General features: G+C 36.6%; 1 long non-coding RNA gene across 3 annotated transcripts in view; it reads left to right on the top strand.

Moving 5' to 3' along the window:
• Positions 1-26,080, top strand: part of LOC102143967 (uncharacterized) — a 365,500-nt gene that overhangs the window by 215,665 nt on the left and 123,755 nt on the right. For 2 of the 3 annotated variants that reach the window (XR_010581546.1, XR_010581544.1), the window contains one exon: positions 20,067-21,781. The exons of the other annotated variant lie outside the window; for it this stretch is intronic. This is a non-coding gene — a long non-coding RNA (uncharacterized lncRNA). Of the gene's footprint in view, positions 1-20,066; positions 21,782-26,080 lie in introns of those variants that run through there. 3 annotated transcript variants of the gene reach the window in all.

Genomic DNA, 26,080 nt, shown 5'->3' with positions numbered 1-26,080 from the left:
TTCACGTTGATCTCTTTGATGCATTTGATAGCATTATCTCCTTTTCTGTCAATCTTTTTTTTCTTAACTTCTATGGAATATTTCTCTACTTTTCTGTTTCTATTTTTAACATTGCAAAGACTTGCTTCCTTGGGTTTGTCTTCCTCCTCCTGTCTTCCTTTTTTTTTTTTTTTTTTTTTTTTTTTTTTTTTTTTGAGATGGAGTCTGGCTCTGTCGCCCAGGCTGGAGTGCAGTGGCCGGATCTCGGCTCACTGCAAGCTCCGCCTCCCGGGTTTACGCCATTCTCCTGCCTCAGCCTCCCGAGTAGCTGGGACTACAGGCGCCCGCCACCTCGCCCAGCTAGTTTTTTTGTATTTTTTAGTAGAGACGGGGTTTCACCGTGTTCGCCATGATGGTCTTGATCTCCTGACCTCGTGATCCGCCCGTCTCGGCCTCCCAAAGTGCTGGGATTACAGGCTTGAGCGCCCGGCTTTTTTTTTTTTTTTTTTAAGACAGAGTTTCACTCTTGTTGCCCAGGCTGGAGTGCAGTGACGCAATCTCCGCTCACTGCAGCCTCCCCCTCCCGGATTCAAGCTATTGTCCTGTTTCAGCCTCCCAAGTAGCTGGAACTAGAGGCACACGCCACCATACCCGGCTAATTTTGTCTTGTTTAGCTTTGTTTTGTTTTTTTGTATTTTTAGTAGAGATGGGTTTTTGCCATGTTGGTCAGGCTGGTCTTGAACTCTTGACCTCAGGTGATCCGCCCACCTCGTCCTCCCAAAGTGCTGGGATTACAGGTGTGAGCCACCATGCCCGGCCCTTCCTCCTGTCTTCTAATTTTAGATTGTTATTTTGTCTCCCCCTGCTTCAGAGTAATTCCTGAAATACTTTCATCTTCTCTAAATACATTCAAGCTATTCTTCCTAAATCACACCCAGTTCCATACTTTCAGCAGTAACATCCATGGCAGGAAGTCTAATACCTACCACCATAGCTCATGCTTCTCTAATGAATTCTGGTCTTGCATATACATTTGCTTGGATAAAACACCCCATGAAAGCCTGTTCAGAATGGATTCCTTAACATGTGCACAATTTTTCAAATGTGTACATGTCTTGTATACCCAATTCTAGGTAATAGGATCAATGTATCTTCAGTCATTCAGGCTAACGGTGCTGCTGTTCAACAGTCTTTAACAGTTACCGATTACATACAGAAAACAAACACAAAATATCTTGAGATATTTCTGAAGGCCTTCATATCTGTCCCCAGTCTTACCAGTCTTATTTACAAAACTGAATACCACATTCCAGATTATCCTTTATTTGGTTTTCATTGTTCTCTCTACCTGGTGGGCTGTCCCCCCAACTCAAATCCATTTGCCAAAATATTAATTAATGTAAAGGGGTTGTGTCAAATATCCCCATCACTGTAGTGGAATGAACAGAAATAGTTTTTTAGGTAAAAATATAATTTTACCAATTATTCTTTTATGGCACTTTTTTATCATAATTATATCTTGAGTAGATGTCTCATTATCACTACATGACTGGTCAATAAGGTTCATAAAACTGAGTTTATGTCTCATTCATTTTTTATTTCTCTTTAGTGCAGTTCCTATTAAGGAACCATACATTTACTAATTAATCAATTTGTCCTGAATGAATGGATGAATGAGTGATTAAGTGGAATGAATTAAACAACTTAAAAGAAAATCAGCTGGAAATGTGCCAATAAGAGTGTTTGGAAATGTTCTATTTTATTCAAAATGCATCAGACAAAAGATAAATGGGTATCACTAATGTAGATGAGTATTTAGTGTATCATGAATCATATTGAAATATTATTCCTAAAATATTTCTTAGAAACTAGATATTTCTCATTAATGCTGGTTTTCTACATGTTTATGTCCAAATAATTCCAAGAAAATCTCAGTGTTTTTAATAGTCTTATTATGGTCAAAGCAAAAGACAAATAGCATTCAATTAGGGTCACAGTATGCAGTAAAATCACCTCACAGTCTAATGTAATTAGTTACCATCTCATTCCATAATGCCAGAAAATGTGGCTCCTTTATTCACCATTGATTCTCCTAGTACCCAGCACAGTAATAGACATAGTAAATAATAATACACACACACAATGTATTATTTTTAGCTATTTTCTAATGTATTTTCCAGCTTTAATGTGGCATAATTTTAAAATTTAAAAATTGCATATTTTCCAAGTGTACAACATGATGATTTGATATACATATACATTGTGTAATGATTATAACACAATCAAATTAATTAATACATTCAACATCATCCATAGTTACCTGTGTGTGGCAGTTGGGGGGCGGGTGTGGGGATGGTGAGTTCACTTAAAATCTACTTTTTATCAAATTTCAAGTAACAATATAGTATTATTAACCATAGACACCATGCTAAACTTATTCATCTTATAACCAAAAATGTGTACCCTTTGACCCACATTTCCCCCATTTCCCCGGCCCCCAAATTCTGGAAATCACCTCTCTATGCTCTATTTCTGAGTTCAAGTTTTTAGATTTCACATGTAAGTGAGACCATATAGTATTTGTCTGTCTGCGTCTAGCTTATTTCACTTAGCACAGTATCATCCAAGTTCATCTTTATTGTTGCAAACGACAGGATTGCCTTCTTTTTTATAACTGAATAGTATTCTCTCTGCCATTTTCTCCACATCGCGTTTATCACTATAAACTTGTTAATTCTGCCATTTTCTCCACTTGTGAATGTACACACTACATTTTCTTTATGTATCCACCTTGATTATTGTGAACAGTGCTGCAATAAATGATTTTTGTGAATAATACTGCAATGAACTTAAAACTGTAGCTATGTCTTCAACATACTGATTTCTTTTTCCTTGGATATGTAAATAGAGTGAAATTACTAGATCATATGGTAGTTGTATTTTTACTTTTTGAGGAGCCTCCATATTTTTTTCCATAATGGCTGTGCTAATTTATATTCCCACCAACAATGTATAAGAGTTTCCTCTCCTCTGCATCCATGCCAGCATTTGTCATTTTTAGCCTTTTTCATAATAGCCATTTTAACTGGGATAAGATGCTATCTCATTGTGGTTCTGATTTTCATCTCCTTGATGATTAGTGATGTTGAGCATTTTCATATACTTGTTGGTCATTTGTATGTCTTTTTTCCAGAAATGTTTATTCCAATCATTTGTACATTTTAAAATCAGATTATTTGATTTTTTGCTGTTGAGTTGTTTGAGTTCACGTATATTCTGGATGTTACTCACTTGTCAAATGAATAGTTTGCAAAATTTTCTTAACATTCTGTGGATTTTCTCTTTACTCTCTTGATTGCTTCCTTTGCTGTCCACCAGCTTTTTAGCTTGCTATAATCCCATTTATCTACTTTTATTTTTGTTGCTGGTGCTTTTGAGGTCTTATTAATAAAATCTTTGCCCAGTCCAATGTCCTGAAGAATTTCTCCTATATTTTCTTCTAGTAGTTTCATAGTTTTGGGTCTTACATGTTTGTTTTTAATCCATTTTGAGTTGGCTTTTGTATATGGTGAGAGATAGGGGCCCAGTTTTATTCTTCTACATACAGATATCTAGTTTTTCCAGCACCTTTTATTGAAGAGACTATCCTTTCCCCAATGTATGTTCTTGGTGCATTTGTTGAAAATCAGTTGGCTATAAATACGTGAATTTATTTCTGTTTTCTCTATTCTGTTCCAATGGTCTGTGTCAAAAAAAAAAGCCCAATTTCATTGAACTTTTATTTTCTTTTTTTGTCTGTGTTTCATTTCTTCCTACTCTAATCTTTATTATTTCATTTCTTCTTCTGACTTTGGGCTTAGTTTCTTCTTATTCTAGTTTATTGAACTGTGAAGTTAGGCTGTTTATTTGAGATCTTTCTTTTCTCTTAATGTAAGCATTTATCACTATAAACTTGTTCATTCTGCCATTTTCTCCACATAGTATTAAGGAGTGAAATGAACCTCTCTGATTCCCTAATGTTTCTCAGCAAAACAGCCATTGTAAACTTTGGTGCAAATAATTTATATTTTCATATGCTTATACAGATCACTTCCACATGCCTACACTGTCTCTTTCTCCCTCTCTTTATTCTGACAGACATGTTTTAGATACATGAAATAATGCTGTTCATGTAGAAATAAATATTACTGAATAAGTAAATGAATTTAAGTGAATTGGGGTCTGGCATTTCTTTTTAATTAGATTGATATCTTAGGTAAATTTTAACATTCTGATATTTACCATTCTTTGAGAATTTATTATTTAAGGTATTTAAATTAAATTTCCTTAGGGAAAACATATACACAATTCATTATACCAACATGTAAAATGTACTAGATTTTTTAAGTATCCATTCTCTAGTCATGAATATAAGCTGGATCTCTCTGAGCATCACTCACTTGGGATTGAGTATGACAAAGTTTTTAATAATTTATTTCTTCTCCATTCTTGTTCACTCCCTCACTCAGAACAATTTCCATTACAGATGTCATGTAGACTTCTCTGAGGAGAAATATAGATTTCAAAATGTCAACTTCTCTAGCAGAAACATGATTGTTTTCTCATTACTTCTTTGGCACTTCTGGTTCCCAAACATATATTTGTGAAGTGTTTGACAGTCCTATTGCTTATAGCTGACCTGCTGTGTTGCAGTTTATATTTCCTTTTACTTCAAAATATCCAAGAATTCAGGGACAGATAATGGCTTTAGATGTAACAACTCCTTCCAGCAAACCAATTTAATGATTTTGAAATATCTTATAAATATTCTTTCACTTTTAACGTTCCATGGGGATGATACTTTGAAATATCAAAATAAACTAAGAATGTTAGTAATTCATAAAATTTTATGTAACCTTCTTGTAGCAGGTGCAAAATGAGGAAATGGTATAGTCCTTGAGATGGTTAATTTTATGTGTCAACTTGACTGGGCCATGTGGTGCCCAGATATTTGGTAAAAGATTACTCTGTGCATGTCCATGACTGTGTTTTTGGATGAGATTAACAGTTCAATCAATAGAGCTGAGTCAAGCAGATTGCTCTCGCTAATGTGAAGGCTAATCAGTTGAGGGTCAATCAGTTAGTTGAAGGCTTGAAAATAACAAAAAGGCTGACCTACCACAAGAAAGATGAAATTCCTCCTGCCCAACTGTTGAGCTTTTTTTCTGCCTTCAAACTAAAACTGAAGCATTGGCTCTTCTTGGGTCTCCCAAGGCAACTTGAGCCCAGGAGTTTGAGAGCAGCCTGGGCAACATAGCGAGACTTTGTCTCTATTTAATAACAAACAAAGAGGAGGGGGTTCCATGATGGCCAAGTAGGAACAGCTCCAGTCTACAGCTCCCAGCATGAGTGACACAGAAGATGGGTGATTTCTGCATTTCCAACTGAGGTAGCAGGTTCATCTCACTGGGGCTTGTTGGACAGTGCATACAGCCCACGGAATGTGAGCCGAAGCAGGGTGAGGTATCACCTCAACCAGGAAGTGCAAGGGGTCAGGGAATCCCTTTCCTAGCCAAGGGAAGCTATGACAGACAGTACCTGGAAAATCAGGACATTCCCACCCTAATACTGCACTTTTCCAATGGTCTTAGCAAACAGCACACCAGGAGATTATATCCCGCACCTGGCTCAGAAGGTCCCATGCCACAGAGCCTTGCTCACTGCTAGCACAGCAGTTGGAGGTCAAACTACAAGGTGGCAGTGAGACTGGGGGAGGGGCGTCTGCCATTGCTGAGGCTTGAGTAAGTAAACAAAGCAGCCAAGAAGCTTGAACTGGGTGGAGCCCACCGCAGCTCAATGAGGTCTGCCTCTGTAGACTCCACCTCTGGGGGCAGGGTATAGCTGAATAAAAGGCAGCAGAAACTTCTGCAGACTTAAATGTTCCTGTCAGACAGCTTGGAAGAGAGTAGTGCTTCTCCCAGCATGGAGTTGGAGATCTGAGAACAGACAACTGCTTCCTCAAGTGGGCCCCTGACTCCCAGTAGGGGCCAACTGACACCTCATACAGTGGGGTGCCCCTGTGAGACAAAGCTTCCAGAGGAAGGATCAGGCAGCAATATTTGCCGTTCTGCAATATTTGGTGTTCTGCAGCCTCCACTGGTGATACCCAGGCAAACAGGGTCTGGAGTGGACCTCCATCAAACTCCAACAGACCTGTAGCTGAGGGTCCTGACTGTTAGAAGGAAAACTAACAAACAGAAAGGACATCCATACCAAAACCCCATCTGTACATCCCCATCATCAAAGACCAAAGATAGATAAAACCACAAAGATGGGGAGATACCAGAGCAGAAAAGTTGAAAATTTTAAAATCAGAGCACCTCTTCTCCTCCAAAGGAATGCAGCTCCTCACCAGCAATGTAACAAAGCTGGACAGAGAATGACTTTGATGAGTTGACAGAAGTAGGCTTCAGACAATTGGTAATAACAAACTTCTTCAAGCTAAAGGAGGATGTTCGAACCCATCCCAAAGAAGATAAAAACCTTGAAAAAAGATTAGTCAAATGGCTAACTAGAATAAACAGCGTAGAAAAGACCTTAACTGACCTGAGGGAGCTGAAAACCATGGCACAAGTACTAAGTAATGCATACACAAGCTTCAGTAGCCAATTCGATCAAGTGGAAGAAAGGGTATCAGTGATTGAAGATCAGATGAATGAAATTAAGAGAGAAGAGAAGTTTAGAGAAAAAAGAGTGAAAAGAAATGAACAAAGCCTCCAAGAAATATGGGACTATGTGAAAAGACCAAATCTACATCTGATTGGTATACCTGAAAGTGACGGGGAGAATGGAACCAAGTTGGAAAACACTCTTCAGGATACTATCCAGGAGAACTTCCACAACCTAGTGGGGCAGGCCAGCATTCAAATTCAGGAAATATAGAGAACACCACAAAGATAATCCTCAAGAAGAGTAACTCTAAGACACATAATTGTCAGATTCACCAAAGTTGAAATGAAGGACAAAAATGTTAAAGGCAGCCAGAGAGAAAGGTCGGGTTACCCACAAAGGGGAGCCCATCAGACTAACAGCGGATCTCTCGGCAGAAACTCTACAAGCCAGAAGAGAGTGGGGGCCGATATTCAACATTCTTAAAGAAAAGAATTTCAACCAAGAATTTCATATCCAGCCAAACTAAGATTCATAAGTGAAGGAGAAATACAATCCTTTACAGACAAGTAAATGCTGAGACATTTTGTCACCACCAGGCCTGCCTTACAAGAACTCCTGAAGGAAGCACTAAACATGGAAAGGAACAACTGGTACCAGCCACTGCAAAGACATGCCAAATTGTAAAGACCATCCATGCTAGGAAGAAACTGCATCAACTAAGGGGCAAAATAACCAGCTAACATCATAATGACAAGATCAAAATCACATATAACAGTATTAACCTTAAATGTAAATGGGCTAAATGCTCCAATTAAAAGACACAGACTGGCAAATTGGATAAAGAGTCAAGACCCATCAGTGTGCTGTATTCAGGAGACCCATCTCACGTGCAGAGACACACATAGGCTCAAAATAAAACGATGGAGGAAGATCTACAAGCAAAAGGAAAACAAAATAAAGCAGGGGTTGCAATCCTAGTCTCTGACAAAACCGGCTTTAAACCAACAAATATCAAAAGAGACAAGGCCATTACATAATTGTAAAGGGATCAATTCAACAAGAAGAGCTAACTATCCTAAACATGTATGCACCCAATATGTAATCTGGAGCACCCAGATTCATAAAGCAAGCCCTGGGAGACCTACAAAGAGACTAAGACTCCCACACAATAATAATGGGAGATGTTAACACCCCACTGTCAACACTAGACAGATCAACAACACAGAAAGTTAACAAGGATATCCAGGAATTGAATTCACCTCTGCACCAATAGACATATACAGAACTCTCCACCCCAAATCAACAGAATATACATTCTTCTCAGCACCACATTGCACTTATTCTAAAACAAACCACATAGTTGGAAGTAAAGCACTCCTCAGCAAATGTAAAAGAACAGAAATTATAACAAACTGTCTCTCAGACCACAGTGCAATCAAATTAGAACTCAGGATTAAGAAACTCACTCAAAACCTCTCTACTACATGGAAACTGAACATCCTGCTCCTGAATGACTACTGGGTACATGACAAAATGAAGGCAGAAATAAAGATGTTCTTTGAAACCAATGAGAACAAAGACACAACATACCAGAATATCTGGGACACATTTAAAGCAGTGTGTAGAGGGAAATTTATAACACTAAATGCCCACAAGAGAAAGCAGGAAAGAACTAAAATTCACACCTAACATCACAACTAAAAGAACTAGAGAAGCAAGAGCAAACACATTCAAAAGCTAACAGAAGGCAAGAAATAGCTAAGATCAGAGCAGAACTGAAGGAGACAGAGACACAAAAAAAACCTTCAAAAAATCAATGAATCCAGGAGCTGGTTTTTTGAAAAGATCAACAAAATTGATTAGACTGCTAGCAAGACTAATAAAAAAGAAAAGAGAGAAGAATCAAATAGACACAATAAAAAATGATAAAGGGGATATCACCACCAATCCCACAGAAATACAAACTATCATCAGAGAATACTATAACACCTCTACACAAATAAACCAGAAAATCTAGAAGAAATGGATAAATTCCTGTACACATACAACCTCCCAAGACTAAACCAGGAAGAAGTTGAATCCCTGAGTAGACCAATAACAGGCTCTGAAATTGAGGCAATAATTAATAGCCTACCAACCAAAAAACGTCCAGGACCAGAAGGATTCACAGTCAAACTCTACCAGAGGTACAAAGAGGAGCTGGTACCATTCCTTCTGAAACTCTTTCAATCAATAGAAAAGAGGGAATCCTCCCTAACTCATGTTATGAGGACAGCATCATCCTGATACCAAAGCCTGGCAGAGACACAACAAAAAAAGAATTTTAGACCAATATCCCTGATGAACATTGATGCAAAAATCCTCAGTAAAATACTGGCAAACTGAATCCAGCAGCACATCAACAAGTCTTATCCACCACAATCAAGTTGGTTTCATCCCTGGGATGCAAGGCTGGTTCAACATATGCAAATTGATAAACGTAATCCATCATATAAACCAAACCAAAGACAAAAGCCACATGATTATCTCAATAGATGCAGAAAAGGCCTTCGACAAAATTCAACAGCCCTTCATGCTCAAAACTCTCAATAAACTAGGTATTGACGGGATGTATCTCAAAACAATAAGAGCTCTTTATGACAAACCCACAGCCAATATCATACTGAATGGGCAAAAACTGGAAGCATTCCCTTTGAAAACTGGCACAAGACAGGGATGCCCTCTCTCACCCCTCCTATTCAACATAGTGTTGGAAGTTCTGGCCAGGGCAGTCAGGCAGGAGAAAGAAATAAAGGGTATTCAGTTAGGAAAAGAGGAAGTCAAATTGTCCCTGTTTGCAGATGACATGAGCGTATATTTAGAAAACCCCATCGTCTCAGCCCCAAATCTCCTTAAGCTGATAAGCAACTTCAGCAAAGTCTCAGGATACAAAATCAATGTGCAAAAATCACAAGCATTCCTATACACCAAGAACAGACAAACAGAGAGCCAAATCATGAGTGAACTCCCATTCACAACTGCTACAAAGAGAATAAAATACCTAGGAATACAACTTACAAGGGATGTGAAGGACCTCTTCAAGGAGAACTATAAACCACCGCTCAACAAAATAAAAGAGGACACAAACAAATGGAAGAACATTCCATGCTCTTGGATAGGAAGAATCAATATCATGAAAATGGCCATGCTGCCCAAGGTAATTCATAGATTCAATGCCATCCCCATCAAGCTACCAATGACTTTCTTCACAGAATTGGAAAAAACTACTTTAAAGTTCATATGGAATCAAAAAAGAGCCCGCATCGCCAAGACAATCCTAAGCCAAAAGAACAAAGCTGGAGGCATCACGCTACCTGACTTCAAACTATACTACAAGGCTACAGTAACCAAAACAACATGGTACTGGTACCAAAGCAGAGATATAGACCAATGGAACAGAACAGAGCCCTCAGAAATAACACCACACATCTACAACCATCTAATCTTTGACAAACCTGACAAAAACAAGCAATGGGGAAAGGATTCCCTATTTAATAAACGGTTCTGGGAAAACTGGCTAGCCATATGTAGAAAGCTGAAACTGGATCCCTCCCTTACACCTTATACAAAAATTAATTCAAGGTAGATAAAAGACTTAAATGTTAGAACTAAAACCATAAAAACCCTAGAAGAAAACCTAGGCAATAGCATTCAGGACATAAGCATGGGCAGGGACTTCATGACTAAAACACCAAAAGCAATGGCAACAAAAGCCAAAATAGACAAATGGGATCTAATTAAACTAAAGAGCTTTTGCATGGCAAAAGAAACTACCATCAGAGTGAACAGGCAACCTACAGAATGGGAGAGAATTTTTGCAATCGATCCTTCTGACAAAGGGCTAATATCCAGAATCTTCTACAAAGAACTTAAACAAATTTACAAGAAAAAATCAAACAACCCCATCAAAAAGTGGGCAAAGGATATGAACAGACACTTTTCAAAAGAAGACATTTATGCAGCCAACAGATACATGAAAAAATGCTCATCATCACTGGTCATCAGAGAAATGCAAATCAAAACCACAATGAGATACCATCTCACACCAGTTAGAATAGCAATCATTAAAAAGTCAGGAAACAACAGGTGCTGGAGAGGATGTGGAGAAACAGGAACACTTTTACACTATTGGTGGGACTATAAACTAGTTCAACCATTGTGGAAGACAGTGTGGCAATTTCTCAAGGATCTAGAACTAGAAATACCATTTGACCCAGCTATCCCATTACTGGGTATATACTCAAAGGATTATAAATCATGCTGCTATAAAGACACATGCACACATATATTTATTGTGGCACTATTCACAATAGCAAAGACTTGGAACCAACCCAAATGTCCATCAATGATAGACTGGATTAAGAAAATGTGGCACATATATACCATGGAATACTATGCAGCCATAAAAAAGGATGAGTTCATGTCCTTTGTAGGGACATGGATGAAGCTGGAAACCATCATTCTGAGCAAACTATCGCAAGGACAGAAAACCAAGCACTGCATGTTCTCACTCAGGTGAGAATTGAACAATGAGAACACTTGGACACAGGATGGGGAACATTATACACCAGGGCCTGTTGGGGGTAGCAGGTGGGCGGAGGGATAGCCTTAGGAGATATACCTAATGTAAATGATGAGTTAATGGGTGCAGCACACCAACATGGCACATGTATACATATGTAACAAACCTGCATGTTGTGCACATGTATCCTAGAACTTAAAGTATAATAATAAAAAGAAGAAAAGAAAAGAGAAAAATAATAATCTTGGCAGATGTTGCAGATTATTCAATACATATTTTTAGGGCCAAATTTCAAGTTAAATAATATAATACAATAAAATTCCAATCACTATAAAAGAGAGTGTGTGTGCATGTATGTGTGTGTGTATGTATGCGTGTGTGTTGATCTACAGTGTAGTGTAGAATAAAGGATAAACAATTTTTAACCAATCTCCAGACATCATAGGACCTTATAAATTTGAAAAAGCTGTCACAACAAAAGTGATTCATAGATTTACAATTTGAATTCTGACAGTTTAAATCTTTATATTATAAACCACCATAGAATTAAACAAATAGGAAAACATGATTTAAATTTGATAGGCAAAAGTCACATAGCTTGAATATATATAGAATTCAGATAAATAATTTACAAAAATCTTTAACTGTTCAATATAAAGTGTACCAAAGACCTTAATGGGAAATTAATAAAGAGTGTAAACACCAGTAAATCTATGAAAACATACTAAAGCTTCCTGTTTATTATAATAATTAAAGTTAAAACCTTTATTTTCTCTGACTTCCTTCTTTTTCTTTTCTTCTTTCTTTGTGCTTTTGTTAATTTTCCATGTTTTGAGTACTGAACATGTATTATGTTTTTTAATTAGACGTATTAACATGGCATAAAATTAAAAACCATAAACCGATCAATTTAACTATAATAAAATTGATTTCTCTTCATGAAATAACAGCATAGAAGAAGTGAAAATAAGGCAAAACTGGGAAAATATTTAAAATTCTTATCATGGAGAAATATTATATTTCTAGCATTTCTTTTTTTAAAATCCTTAAAAGTAGTAAGAAAGGGCAACAGAAAGAGATTCAAAAGATAAGAAAGCATCTTTCAAAGAGGAGGAAACACAAATTAGCAATAAAGATACCTGAGAAAGCAAATTAAAATCGTAGTGGAGTAAACTTTTATTTTGAGTAGATTGACAAAGATTAAAATTCAGATAGTGCCACATATTGGTGAATATGTAAAATTCGCATAATTCTTTTTTTTTTTAATTTGTGTAATTCTTAATCACCGTGGGAATGCTCACTGTTTCAATGATTCTGTTAAGCAATTTGGTGTTATCTTGCAAAGCTCAAAATGTACTTATGCTATTACCCATCAATTGCACCCTTAGAAATTACTTAAGAGGAACAGCAGAAAATATATATAAGAAAATTCATAACAGCCTCATTTTTGACACAGAAAAACTGGAAAAAAGGCACGTAATAATGAAAAGAAGGAAGGGGAAAGGGGTTTCATGCCTGTAATCCCAGCTCTTTAGGAGGACCCGTGGGAAGGATCACTTGAGGCCAGGAGTTCAACACACACCTGGACAACATAGCCAGACTCTGTCTCTACAAAACAAATTTAAAAATTAGTCAAGCATGATGGCACGTGCCTGTAGTCCCAATTATAGGGGAGTTTGGTCAGAAGGATCTCTTAAGCCCAGGAGTTGGAGGCTGCAGCAAGCTAGGATCATACCACTGTACTCCAGCCCAGGTGACAGAGTGAGATGCTGTTTCTAGAAAAACTTGAAGTGAAATTAAATTAAAAATAATAAATAAACCTAAATAATGAAAAAAATGAGTAAATTAATTTGATATCTTCACACAATAAAGCATCATAGGGGAGTGAGAATTAGTACACTAGTTTTATACGTGTGAACATAGAAACATCTTTAAAAACATGTGGTTGATTGGAAAAGACCAGTTGCAGAATAATTCATGTAGTATGATACAACTATCTGAATTTTATAGATAACAAAAATTAACACTATAATGTTTATATTGTATATATGTGTATGTATTGCTCTAGAAAGGCAAGAGTGTGGTAGACATAAGATTCCAAATAGTGTCTATCCATGAGAAGCAGGAAACAAGGGTAAGGAGCAACTAGAAAACAGCCTGGAAGGGGTTACAATTGTATTGGGAATCATCCTTTCCTCAACCTTGGTAGGGGTTACACAGATGTTTATTTATAATTTTTTCAAACGTTAACAATTAACTCATCAGGTATCTTTTTAATGATTGTCATATTTCATAAATTAAATAAATAAATGCACAACAGCAAAGATGCGAAGTAAATAATGCTACCTCAAGTAAGATCAACTGAATAATAAAAATGGATGGCAGCCACTTCAGTGCCTGTGGATTAAAAACAAATAATGGGAAATTTTATGACAGAAAAAGGGGACTATTTTGGCAAACAAAAAATTGTTCACTCTCTTGAATTTCCACCATTTTCATCAAAAAATTACAATACTGAACATAATAATATAATTGCAATTAACAAGCCTGAAGATATTGCTTTGGAAGTAAAAGTTGGTTTACATAAATAGCCAGTTTTATTTTATTACATTCTATAGTTCAACAAATGCAGTGTTTCATTATCCTGCTACCTAGGTTCTAATATTTCTAAGTATAGTTATGGACTTAATTATAAATTAAATGTAGCATATAGTAGTGAAAACACAGTTTTGAATCCTAACTCCTGCACTCAACATTTGCAGTCATTAACCTCCCTGTGTCTGTTTCCTTATATGTAAAATGAGGATAAGAATAGTTCCCATCTACACAGGGTTGTTCTGATGAGTAAGAGAGTGAACTGCTTGGAGTAATGACTTGCAAATAGTAAGTACAACATACATTTTTGCTATTTCCATTATTATTATTATTACCTGTAGTAATAGTGAAGGAGGAGGAGTGGAAGCTGTTACAGTAGTAGCAGTAATGCTATGAGCAGCATGAACAACTCCAAGCCAGGTGTACATATATTCCCATTGATAAGATATTTTCCTAGACACCCCAAAATAACTAAATATTTCAATTCTTTGAAACTTTTAACTACTAAGACAACAAGTTGATACTTGAGACATCAAGTCTGCAGATTTCAAATTAGTATTTTCTCATTTACTTCTATCATCTAACCTTTCTGGGAAGACAAGGAAGAGGAAAGAGTAGAGGAGAATTATATATATGTTGCTTCTATTTCATATTATACCACGTAATAAATAGTTGAAATGTGATCTTATTTGGAGAATTGTCAAAATGTATTGCCTTATCAACATGAAGGATCATCTGAACATATTTCTTTAGAAACGTTTATAATATAAAATCAGTCATTGTCATATCAGTGACTTTATGAAGTTATATAATATGAGATATTTTCAAAGAAAACTGTATTATGTAGTCCTCATATCAACTTAGACTTGAAATTTTTTAAGTGCAGAAACTCATTGCATGAGTAAACTATGCTGTGAGATTTTAGAGTTTATACTTACAATGATTTTTTTGGAAGTAACAGTTCAAATTGTGTTTCATATTTGTTTCCTAGAACAAAATATTTTTTATATGTGAATAAATACTAAACATAATCTTTGAATACCAATGTGCCATATTACCTGAGTGATAGACTTGCATCCAAGTACACAGTCTGACAACTGTGCATGGCCATTGCTCTGAATGTATCTGCATGGCTTTACATTGCACTGCATAGCTCTGCATGGCTGCCGCAAACCTTTGGAACTGGCTTGATCTATAGCACAGAGCATTGCTGATCTTATCCTCATGTCCTTTCTGCAGTATACAGCCACCATAACAGTTCCATGCACAAGACCAAATAATAATCAGACACACAAATGTAGAATCATTCCTCTTCCTGTTTCACCAAGACAGTAGTTCTAAACTCAGATATGCAATAAAATAATCTGAGGAACTTTTAAAAATTACTAAAGCCCAGGCCCCAGATTCACAAGTTTAATTGTTCTGGGATGTGGCATGAGCAATGGTACTTTTAAAAGTGCTCCCGACAGTCTAATGCACAGTGTTGAGAATTACTGATCTAAGGTACATGGAAACGACCTGAATGGTACTACCATGCAGACTATGTATAAATGTGTTATTTTCTAATAGCAAAAGCAAAAAAGTCTCAAAGAGATACTTATCTAAGAAGATATAATGCTGGCTTCTCTGAAATAGACATACATATAAATTATTATATTAATGTAGAAAATCAGCGTGATCTGATCACTAGAAGGTGTTAGATATACAACCATTTTCCAAGTAGGCAGTTTTATTTGCTGAAGTTACTTTGCAGAAATATGCCACACCCATGGAGATGGTTCATGAAGCTGCACATCCTAGGTATAACTGATTGAAATAATAATCACCTGATTAAACCAAAAGGGAAAGAAGTTATCAGTTACGTTAAATCACTGTTTTTAACTCATATTTAATGAAATAATAAAATAGTACATTAAAAATTCTCTAAAAAATTCTTGCTACTTGACATAATGATATTTTTAAGGTTCTTTTTAACTCTCTGTGGGATTGGAAGCTCTGTTAACTGAGAGGCTAGGACGCATCTGAGGTTAAAATGACCACTAACAGAACATAGAAATGACTTTCATAACACCGGAGCAAGAGCCCTGCCCATGCTCCTAAAAGTATCTCCAGAATGAGAAGGCAAACTATGTGAAGTAGAGACAATAATAAATAAAATAATTAAAGGAAATATGTCTGAGCTTGGCTCTTCAGGAAGAAAGGGCCCCTCTGAATGCAGAACATAAATATTGATAGAAGGTACATATTTAGACATATCCTAGGGAAATTTCTGAATTGCAATGACAAAAGAAATCCCATAAGCTCCCATAAAGAAAAATGAAATAGGTTGTCTTCAAATGAAAGAGAATTAATCTGTCTTTACATTTCTCATCTGCAAGATTAATGCTAGAAAATAATAAAGGAATGTCACATCGTTCTGGATAAAAAAGGATTGTGGCCATGGAGTTATACCCAGACAAATTTTATCCATGTGCGTGGCAAAAGAAAGGCATTCAGACACATCAGAATTCATGAAATATAGCATTCACTCCACTCTTTGAAAACATTTTCTGAGGAATTACTCTAGGGAAACAAAATAAATCGAAAGAAATATATCAGCATAGTTCTCAATAGAATATTTTGAAACCCTTGGAAGGATAATGTACAGCCTCATAGACTAGAATTGAGAAAGAAAAAAGTCTACAAGCTATTAAATAAAGGGGTTGATATTAAAACAGCAAGTTCATTATAATTCATTTTATATATATCGCTATATAGATACAGATCTCTCTCTTTCTCTCTCTCTCTCTCTCTCTCTCTCTATATATATATATATACACACACACACATACACACACACACATACACACAACCATTTTCCAAATAGGCAGATTTATTTGCTGAAGTTGCTTTGCAGAAATATACCACACCCATGGAGATATAGATATAGATATATGTACATATATATATATAGAGAGAGAGAGAGATGCTGTGTAACTCTGAAGATTAGTATGGTTAATGTTTTATTTTTCAAAGGGAGAGAGATAGAGAAAAATGCCACATGCACCGGCACACCTTGATTTATTTTTTAATCACATCTGGCTTTAACAGTAACAAATAGGGCTTCAAGTCTGTTCATACTGGAACAGTAGCTCCAAGATTTCTTTTGAAGTTTGGGTCAGGGAAACCTCAGCCTGGATTACCAGCACTGTGATGGGGTTTAGAGCCAAATCCCCAGTAATGTGTTGCCCTTCTTTGCATCTTTGTACGTCTCTCTCTTCCACTCAGGGACCTTGTAGGAATGGTAGTTGTGGTTGAATATAGCATATAGATATCACTAAGATCCTCTCCAAATGCTGTCACAGTCCTCACATTGTCACATAATGGCACCCTGAGCTGGGCCTGTTACACATCCTGCTCCACATCCATGACTGTTGGGAAAAAAAAATGGCTTGGCCTCATTCAAAACATATTCACCTTGATTCACTTTCAACCCAGCAAACAACGGTGCAAAGATTAATTATCAGTTGATAATACAAGTGAGTGAGTCTATGCAGATTTCTTATCTTTGGAGTTTTTCACACAAGCAAGACTGAAGTTTGGTGGTCATATATCATCTTCATAGAACCAGGAACCAGCTAGGTCACAGACCTCACTGCATTTTATACTATGCTCTTAAGCTAAGGGAGGATCCTGTCAACAGTCTATCTGCTACCAGCTTCTATTTCTTCCTGCACTGCCAGGGCCTACACATACAACTTCTCACTGTGAGAAACCAGTTCTCAAGTCATTTTCAACTACTTTCCTAAATCTTTCATAGTGTGATTGCACAGAAATTTACTTTTTCATATATATCCCAAAGTAATAACCTAAAAATAAAACTCTATGAATAGTAAGATATCCATTGCAGTGTTCATTACATTAATGAAAGCTGGAAACAATTTTAATGTCTAATAATATAAGAATAGTTATGTAAATTATGGCATTTCCACCCCATGGAATATTATGCAACCATTACAATTATAAAAATTTATCACAGTTTAAAAACATTTTGACATAATTGAATGGAAAAAAGCAAAACCAAGAGTATACAATTATACCTATATTTTTCATTTAATTTTGCAAAATAGTTATCCAAATAGACAATAACCAAAAGCAGAAATACAATGATTATATTTTTGGAAATGACAGAATTCTGGATATGATGACTTCTAATTTGTTTGGTTTTCATTTAGCAATCCATTATTTTCACTCAGAGATAGGTCAAATAAAAAGTTCTTAAGTTAAATTTTGGGTTCCTATCGTATGTAAGTCATTTTGCTAAATGTATGTGTCAATGCAAAGATGATGCTTAAAATGCAATCTTTCCTATGGAATTTATAATGCGATTAGTGGAAAATCTATGTGTGTGATTTTTGCAAAGGGTTTAGGGTGAGATACTCTCAGAATTAACAAAGGAACACTTAAAATCCATTTTTCCTCTTCTTCCTATAGTTTAATATAATGTTTTTAAATTAGTGTAATAGTCCATTTTCACCCTGCTATAAAGAAATACCCAAGACTGGGCAATGTATAAAGGAAAAAGTTTTGACTCACAGTTCCATATGCCTGGGGAGGCCTCAGGAAACTTACAAACATGGCAGAAGGTGAAGCAGGCATGTTTGACATGGCAGCAGCCAAGACTGCATATGTCAGCGCAGGAAAAACAACCATTTATAAAACAATCAGATCTCATGAGAGTTCACTCACTATCACGAGAACAGCATGGGGGAAAATGCCCCCATAAGCCAGTCACTTCCCACCAGGTCTCTCCCTAAACACCTGGGGATTACAATTCAAGATGAGATTTGAATGGGGACACAAAGCCTAACCCTATCACTTAGCAAAAGAAAAACTATCTAAAGAATAAAGAAATTAACAGAAAGCACTCATTTAGTATGGAGCCATGAGAAAATAAGATCAACTGAGGTAGAATTTAGTAATATCCCCTCCCCAGTACTGCCCTAGAGAAAATAAACGACTCCCAACAAGTGAAAGAATGTGGCCCTGAGTCAGATGCAGTCCCAGAGTGGAGGAAGGGTCATTCATTTATTATCAACTGGTGTCACTTGTTAACAAGGTTTTTGACTCATTGCCAGTAGTTAGCTGATGGTAGTCTCACTGTCTTTGGAACTTTAATTCAGGGAGGAGTGTGCCCTTAAGATTGCTCAGAACATTGTGATCTAGATGACTTTCTGCTTTCTAGGTGACTTTCTCAGTTTTCATTGAGAAATAATGAATTAATATAGTGGTTTTATGACAACTGGGTTACTGCAAAGTCACCTATCAGAAACAAGCCCTCATGGGATTCTGACATCATGGATCTCTTGCACCTGCAAAGCTGAGGACTAGACATCTGAGGGGAGTGACAGCTCTGAGATAACTCTGCGTTTTTTTGCTCTGTCCAAGGGCCGCAGCATTTTTTTAAATGATAGCCATGCTGTCCTCCTTTCAAAATGCAACTTCCCTCACACAGACCCAGAGTGTAGAGCAGGTTGAGTCAGGTGCTAAAATAGAGAAACTGAAAATCTGCAATATGGACCCAGGAAAAGGGAGGATCCATTCCAATGCAAGCACTGGGAAGAGATGGGCATGACTTGTGAGGTTAGGAAGGGCTCTTAGAAAATCTTGGAAGGAGATAACATTAGTGATAAGCCTTTAAAGATGAATGGGCTTTTGCTGTGCTGGGAAGAAACAACTTTTCATTTTCCTGAATGTGTGGGATTTAAGCAGTGAGGGGAAGCAGAGTCACTGAGCACATGTTCAGTGAATTGGGAAAGGGCACTACATGATATTATACCCCTGCCTCCCAGACCTGGGGATCCAGCCTAAGATGTAGAGATGAACATGAGGTATAGCTACAGAAAGGCACTTACAAATCTAAAAGTAAAATTCAATATTTAAATAGATTGCAATCTACTGTGTGAGAACCCCTGAATTTAAAAGGATATACTAAACTTCTCTCAAAGGAGGCATCAGTTGCAATGATGTGTTTTTCCTACTGCAAGACTTTCCAAAATACAGCTTGATATTTTGAGAATTTTACACCCAACAGTGGTCAAGAGTGTTAGTCCCGGAGGGGATTTTTTATACAAGACAATTTTATCTCTGTAAAAAGTACTCTCATATATAGTTCTGTCAATATGTACTCCAGTTGGATATTATACTCTTATTAAAATATGTTTAGCAAAGGAAAAGAATATGCTGTACCATTAATATTTTTTATCTTTAATTGATAGCATTCTTAAACTTGCATCCCCAGGGTAAGTGTTCATCAAGAGAATGAGAAGACAAGCCTGGGAGAAAATATTTACAAAAGACACATCAGATAAGTGACTGTTATATACAAATAACTCTTAAAAATTAATAATAAAAACACAAACAACCCAATTTAAAAATGGGCCAAAAACTTTGACATGTCACCAAAGAAAATATGCAAATGGGAAATAAGCTGATAAGAATGTTCCACACTATATGTCTTCAGGGAAATGCAAATTAAAATGACAATAAGACCTTACTACCCACCTATTAGAATGGTCAACATCCAAAACACAGACAACACCAAATGCTGACGAGGATGTGGAGCAGCAGGAAGTCTCATTCATTGCTGCTGGGAATACAAAATGGTACAGCCATTATGGCAAACAGTTTGGTGATTTCTTGCAAAATTAAATATGTTCTTACCATATGATTTGGCAATTGCACTTCTTGGTATTTACCAAAGGGAGTTGAAAACATGCCTGCGCAAAAACCTGCATATGAATGTTTATGAAACATTTATAATTGCTAAAATCTGGAGACTTAAAAGAATAACCATTATAATTTATCATGCTGTCATATCTCTATGGGTCCACTGGACACTCCTATGCGGACCCAGCTCATGCATGCATCCGTGGTCAGCTGGAAGGCTGGCTGTAGGAAAGTCAGTCTAGGAAAGCCTTGCCTGGGAAGACAGCACTGCTCCTTATGATGCTCATCTTTCTAGAAGAAAATCCTGGACTTATGGTAGTGTCTAGATTCTAAGATCAAGAATGGAAACATAAAAGAAACTGGCTTACTGTCACTTCAACCACATTCTGTTACCCAAGATAAGTCACAAGACAAGTACAGGTCCAAGAATGAGAAAATATACTCTACCTCTTGATGTGACGAGCTGCAGAGTTACATTACAAAAAAGTATGAATACCAGAAGGGGGTAGAATTTTCATAAATCTACCACAAACATAAATATTATCCAGGAGTAGGTGTCTAAGAACATCATCAGTAACCAAATATGATGAGTCTTTAGTGTCCCAAATATACAACATGCATTTTCTTACACATCTAAAAGGACTAGAAACTCAGTAACAAGCCAATTTTCACCTAAATCACCCAAAGAGACAATTTTATCACTCAGTAGAACGATATATCCATTTTCAGAAACTAAAGCTACTGTCTATCATCCAAAACTCTCCTTTCCTGCCACTGAACTGTCTGGGAAACCAAATCAGACAGCTGTAAATCAGCAGAATATGAGAACCAAAAGTGGTTAGTCTCAGGTGAGATTGTTTTCAGACCATACTGAAGCCTGATAAAATACCCTACCCCATTGCTGATCTTGTGATAAGAATGCCGTGTCTCACTCTCTTGCTCTCACTCCCTTTATGCCCTAAAAGATACAATTACACTAAGGATCTTCAGATGAAGAAGTAATCCTGGATTATCTGGTCCTAAATCCAGCTACAATAATCCTTATAAGAAAAAGGAAGAAGGAGATTAGACTCAGAGAAGATAAGGAGACAATGTGACTATGAAGGTGGAGATTGGTGTGATGCTGTCAGAAGTCTAGAAATCAAGAAACACAACAGTCACCAAAAGCTGGAAGGATAAAAGCAGATCTTCCCCTAGAGCCTTCAGAAGAAACATGGCCTTGGCAACACCTTAATTTAGGACTTCTGGACAACAGAACTGTAAGAGAATAAATTCTTATTGGTTTAAGCCACCCAGTGTGTGGTAATTTGTTACAACCATCTCAGGAAACCCAGGAAACAGAGTATAAAATAATTTCTTTTAAAAAATAGTGACTAAAGATTTGGGCCCCCAAAATCCATCAGACCATCACTGCAACCCTGGCCTGAGAATGTATCTTAAAAGCTAAGTATCTAATAATGAAGTACTTTTTAACTTTAATCACTCCACCCATTTGAATAGAATCCAGACAGTTTTGTTTCATATCATGCTATTCCATACATGGAAAATTCTCACTATGTATTAAATGAAAAGAAAGCAAGCCAAAACCAGTATCTACTTTATAAAAAAATTCTCATTATGTATTAAATGAAAAGAAAGCAAGCCAAAACCAGTATCTAGTTTACAAACCCAGTTTTTAAAAATATATAATTATATTTAAGTATGCTATGTGTAAAAGAGAGCATACAACAGTTTAATGAATAAAATATTCATGATTATTTTATTTTTCATTATCATTTACAAAAACTCCAAAATTAAAAGCAATTATAATACTTAGCAGTAACAATGTGAAATTTTGTTCCACTGTAACTTGTCTTTCAATGTAACAATACATGAATTCTGATGCAGACTAAGGTGTAAATATTTTTTTATTTCCTTGATAATTCAAAAACTGTTGCAGATCTTGAGTGCTATAGATTGTTCATTCTCGGTAACAGGATGTTTCCATATATAAAGCTAAAGAAGTAGATATAAAGCTCATATTTATTAGACAACTGCAAATTATGCCCTCTATCTCAAAGTAGGAAGACTTGACCAAATATTTAGGGCTAATATTTAAGTTATTCTGAATGCCAAGCTAGGAGTTGATAAAACTATGCATTTATCAATTTCCTTGTTACAGATTTGGCAAATTAATTACATGCCTCATCTATTGTGTATAAAGTAATACTCCTGGTATTTTTTCTTTATGTGATGAAATATATACATATATACATTCATCTGACAAATATATATATATCTCTCTCATCAGCTGAAGAAAAATATATACATGTAAATATATATATACACACACAGAAATATACACATACACGTGCATACACACACATACAGGTATATCATGTTAGAAAGGCTAAAACATCAACTTACAGACAGCAGTTCATAAATATCCCTTTTCCAATATGTGTCCTTCATTCTCAATAGCCAAATATATAAGATCATTGAAGGAGTGGCCTGCCCCTCCACACCTGTGGACGTTTCTCGTTAGGTGGAATGGAGACTTGAGGAAAGAAATGAGACACAAAGCATAGAGAAAGAAAAAGTGGGCCCAGGGGACTGGCACTCAGCATACCCAGGACCCACGCTGGCAAGGGTCTCTGAGTTCCCTTAGTATTTATTGATAATTATCTTTACCATCTTAAAGAAAAGGAAGTGGCAGGATAATAGGATCATTGTAGGGAGAAAGTCAGCAGTAAGACATACGAAGAAAGATCTCTGTGACATGAATAAGTTTAAGGAAAAGTGCTGTGCCTTGATATGCGTATGCAAACATCTCCATAAACCTTTTTAGTGCATAAAGAGCAGCATTGCGCAAGCAATCTCGCCTTTCGCCCTAAGGCGGTTTTCTCCTTTCTCAGTAAACAGAACATACAATCGGCTTTTATACGGAGATGTTCCATTGCCCAGGGAAGGGCAGGAGACAGATGCTTTTCTCTATCTCAACTGCCAACAACTGCCAAGAGGCCTTCTTTCCTCTTGTACTAGTCCTCCTCAGCACAGACCCTTCACGGGTGTCAGGCTGGGGGACGATCGGGTCTTTCCCTTCCCATGAGGCCATATTTCAGACTATCACATGGGGAGAAACCTTGGACAATACCTAGCTTTCCTAGGCAGAGGACCCTGCGAACTTTGGCAGTGTGCGTATCCCTGGGTACTTGAGATTAAGAGAATGGTGATGACTTTTAACCAGCAAGCTGCCTTCAGGCACTTGTTTAACAAAGCACACCCTGCACAGCCCAAAATCCTTTAAACCTTGAGTCACCATAGCACATGTCTCTTGCAAGGACAAGGTTGGGGGTAGGGACACAGATTAACAGCATCTCAAATACAGAACAAAATGGAGTCTCTTATGTCTACTTCTTTCTATATAGACACAGTAACAATCTGGTCTTTCTTTTCCCCACAGATCATTCTGCTAAAATACATTTTCTATTAAAGATATCATGCCATTTAATTAAAAGTATTTCTGATATATAAAGCATAAGTTCTCCCCCCAACAAGTGTCTACAATTTTTGAATGTAGATGCAAGCAGCAGAAAGATTTTGCTGTCTCGGTAATATACCTTAGCCCATTTTTCTTCTTTTTAATCAATGCCCATCTTGTTTATAGACTCATCTTGGTGCCATGGGCTGAGCACTTTTATACTCAAGCATGGTTCTAGCTCTCTGTTCAAAAATACAGCTATGTCTTGTAATAAATATGGCACTAATTTTAATCTATCCTAAACAAAAATATATGCAAACTTTACCTCTCTTTGGATAATGTTCAGTCTATTGCAACAGTAAGAAAATATATCATTTATCAAGTATTGGTAAGCATATGAAATAATGGGAACACTTAAGCAACCCTAATTAATGTGGGAATTGGTTTTTAAAAAACAATTTGGGGAACAATTTGGCATTACACAGTAAAGTTGAACATGCATATACCTAGCAACCCAGAAATTCTACTTCTGACTACAGAAAGCTGCAGACCCTGGAAAAACCATCACATGTGCCCCAGGGATGTGTACAGGAATGTTCCTAGTGGTCATAGTTGCGTTGTTGTAAAACTAGAATACTAGAAACTGCTCAAATGTTCAGCAACTGTAAAATGAACAAATAAAGTGTGTTATATTCATTCAGTGAAATGTATACAATAGAATTTTAACAAGTTATTCAATGGAACTTTATATACTCATATAATGGCTTCAGTAAAATGAATTAAATCAAACTACATGTCAGCATAGATGAATCTCAGAAGCATCATGTTGAGTGAAAAAAAGCAAATTGCAAAGTACATATTATATTTCCATTCTTCTGAAGGTCAGAAATCATACCTAAACAACATACTGTCTATGGCTGCTTACCTTTCTGGTGAACTGATAAAGTAAAGCAAATAAATGAATACACGAAATTCTACACAATAGTTACTCAGAAGGGGAGAGAATGATTGAAGGAGCCTATGGAGGGTTTCAAAAGTACTGGGTGGTGTATATATTTGGTGTTAAATGTATAGTGGTATTCTCAAAACTATGTGTTATATATACTTTATGCTGAGCAGCCGTCCCCAGCCTTTTTGGCACCAGGGACCAGTTTTGTGGAAGACAATTTTTTCCACAGACAGACAAGGTGGAGGGCAGTAGGATGGTGGGGGATGGTTTCAGGAGGAAACTGTTCAACTTGAGATCATCAGGCTTTAGTTAGATTCTCGTAAGAAGCACACAACCCAGATTCCTCCCATGAGGGACCCTAGATCCGCAGCTCCTAACAGACCATGGACCAATACCAGTCTGTGGCCCAGGAACTAGGAACCTCTGATATAGTGAGTGTGTTTCACAGTGACACAAAATTTGAAAAGTAAACATTGTTCTATCTGATGTTGCTTTGAATAATCTAAGAAGGGAAAGATAAGAAATGTAGCATTTCTCTTGCTTGCTAGGAATTAACACTGTTCATACGAGTAGAAGTTGTAAAAATACCTCATGAATTTAACATAAATTCTCAATTCACCGTTTCTTGAAAGGTCTTTGAATATCAGAAATTGGTCACATTTTCATGCCAAACATCCTCCCCTGGCTGGGTCCCCTGAAGTCTTTCCCTTATTTCCAAGATCCCCAAGCCCCAGAGGCAGCTGCTTGAGTTGTAGCTTAACCTATATTTAGTATAACGGTGTGGACTTTTATTTTAAACAATGTTTCTTTCAGTCTAAAACGACCCAGCTGCAATTGAAATTGGCTCATAATTATATGAGGAAAATGTGATATGGCATTACTTTCATTGTTCTTGTGGGTTTATGAAATAATAAATATCATACTTTATGTCTATTGTTGTGATTCTGCCTTCCGAAGTCTTTGTACCATCAGGAAATGACTTCCGCAGAGAGCATGTCTAATTCCGACTTTTCTTTGTATTTTTTACTCTACTCTTGAAATCCTGAGAATGTAAATTAAAGGTGCCCTTTTTCTGAAAGCCATAATCTTCGATAGAGTTCATATATAGCATTGATGTGATCGATTTTATGAATTTATAAACACTCTACAGACTTAACTGTTAGCATTTTGAGTTTCA

Source organism: Macaca fascicularis, chromosome 15 (genome assembly GCF_037993035.2).
Source record: "Macaca fascicularis isolate 582-1 chromosome 15, T2T-MFA8v1.1".
NCBI lineage: Eukaryota > Metazoa > Chordata > Mammalia > Primates > Cercopithecidae > Macaca > Macaca fascicularis.
Note: the sequence above shows the minus strand (reverse complement) of the source record. Positions and strands in the feature narration are given on the sequence as shown.